The sequence below is a fragment of the Lytechinus variegatus genome, chromosome 15 (assembly GCF_018143015.1).
Source record: "Lytechinus variegatus isolate NC3 chromosome 15, Lvar_3.0, whole genome shotgun sequence".
Classification (NCBI taxonomy): Eukaryota; Metazoa; Echinodermata; class Echinoidea; order Temnopleuroida; family Toxopneustidae; genus Lytechinus; species Lytechinus variegatus.
Window position 1 is genome coordinate 12,226,672 of NC_054754.1, and position 2,704 is coordinate 12,229,375.

The following is a 2,704-nucleotide window of genomic DNA, read 5'->3' on the forward strand; positions in this document are numbered from 1 at the left end:
AGCATGGTCTCCAATTGCGCGCGCATGTTTTTGTGTACAAATTTCAATTCATTGATTGATGATGATTACAAGTACAAGCTTAAGTTGGGCAAAACGGTTCCGTTTACCCGCCGGTCCCGGTACTGAAGTCGTGAAGAGGGACCAAAAGAAATATCCTTCTTTCTCATCTGTAGAACTGGCTGTAGTTGTTGTTTTGAATAGGCAAACTAGTCAGTTTTGACTATTGTTGCCTTAAATCATATTTTGAAGAAAAAGAAAAGCATGTTTATAAACATGCTTTTTTTTCTCCAAAATATGATAATTGGCTTTGCATCTATTTAGACAGACATGAATAAGTCTCCTATGGCCCCCGCCCCCATTGCATGCCCTACCTCCCTATAGCTGCAACCTTACCCCCTTCCAGTTCTTATATCCTCTTTGGTGGATTCTCTTTTATAAATGCTCCCCTATAATTAAGATCCACGGCGGTCATAGAGTCACGCTCACCCAGTCTCTCCCCTCATCCACTCTCCGAGCTCCCTGTCCACTGTATACTTCTTTCTGTCTTTCCTTCCTTCTTTACCCCCCCCCCCCCCCCCCTCCTCCATTCTGTAGAAAGAGAGGTGGTATACAAATACTCCTTAAGTGCCAAATCCACTCTGTATAATTATTTACCCTCCCTTTCTATATGCTCTTTCTTAATTACCCCCCCCCCCCCTTACAGGAGAGCATGCCTCTTCTGCCTGCACCTCTCCTCTTCTTTCTTACCTTCCTTCTCTCTTCCCCTCCATATTCTCATTTCTCCTTTTCCTCTCATATCACCCTCCCTCTCATATAAGTTAATACTACTTTCATTGGTTCCCTGTTCTCTTCTTGCTCAGCCCCAGCCCTATTCTGCAGGCACAGACCCTGATTGATACCTTGATCAACAAGTGTGTCTCAACGCAAAGACTAGCACATACAAAACTTTCAATTCAGGGCCTCCAGTACACAAGGCATGAGTAGGCTGCAATTCAGACCCTTAACTCGAGTGAAGGGTTTGCACAGCAGACTACTCACCCCCCCCCCCCTTCTCTCTTTCTTTTTTGTCTGTTTAGTACGTCTCTGATACACTCTCTCCAATCTCTTGACAACCAAATAAAATGCAGACATGTTTTTCTTCATAATTTTGATATTTGATAATTTATCAAATCAATGTCTCAAATCCACATGTATAAATAGCCTTCCAATCTTGGGGACATTTCCTTCATATTTCACAGATATTTTACGATGATTGAATACCCCCAAATTTTCTGAAATTACGGGAAACACTCATGGAATGATTTCAAAATTAATGATGCACACCTCCATGTCCACATTGCATATTATCTATATGTGCATAATGTATATACAAAAGACAAACTTCCCTTTTCCTTGAAAATTTACACACAAAATATTGGCACAGTATGAAGTAAGTCTTCAGAGTTGAGAAGTCCTGAAATCTTTATAAATTAAACAAAACATTTTTTTTTATTAAATAGGTTCTTTAAACAAGTGACTGGAAATGATTGAAATAATTCAGCAAACATTTCTGAAAGTAAATAATGGCGTTATAGAGCCTCTTGACTTATCAGCACTCTTTTTTTTACATTTATCAATGGATATAGTCAGGCAGCATATGTAATTTACTTCGACAAATTGGCTAAGTCTGATATTTCACTTTTATGTGATTGGTGACATCACAAGGAACATCTTTCAACTTGGTGACAAATTTCTAATGGTCATCTTGACCATGTTAGGGGTCAAAATAAGGTCAATAGGGGTCAATTTTATAAATTGCCCCAAGTCTGTTGAGTGACACACCAAATTGTTTGTCTTGTTATACTGAACAAAAAAGTGTACACAACCATACACTCTTGACCTTCCGTTAAAAAGTTATGACCGGAAATGTCAAAGGTCAACGAACTTTTGTTTAATGGCAAATTGCACTGAAGGTGTTAAGGAAGCTAATTTTCCCGTGTTTTTATGCATGTGTGTACTTCTTTTTTTCGATTTTCGATAAGTCCATCGTCAGAAGTCCATATTCACAAGATATAAAGGGTCAAGACAAGCTCAGGGAGAGGTCAAAACGTCAACAATCTTTCATTGGAAGCCAAAATACACGTCTTAAAGCGGTTACAATCACTTACAAGTCTTATTTTTCGTGGGTTCTTCATTTTAAAAAGTCTATATCTGAGAAGACATTACATATAAAGGGGTCCAATGTGCTTATTTAGGAACAAAATAGATAAACAGAGATAGACGTCGAATACATTCGGTGTGGTACGGTATTGCAGGAATGCCTTGAAACGACTTGACAAACCCTAATGCCCTTAAAAGTCGTATCATCTTCATGATGTTATAAGTGCAACCAGCTCTTTCCGAGTTTCTTGATTTAGAAATGCAATTCATTTTCAATTTACAAGTCTTTGATTTGGAAAGATACATTTCATCCATTTGCTTTGTACATAATATTTTAATCAACAGAAAGTATTGTAATGTATTGGGGTATATGTGCACTATGTTAACAGACACATCGATTGATCAGTGCTCCCAGCTCCTAAGAACCTAACATCTTATTTGGATTAACTTATGAATAAGATAATGAGGTAATTAGGAGTGAGGATGATATGATAAGTTGGACTCCAATTGCCCCTTAACTAATTCTAATGTGTGATGGTAATATCATTTTTATCATTTCTGACAA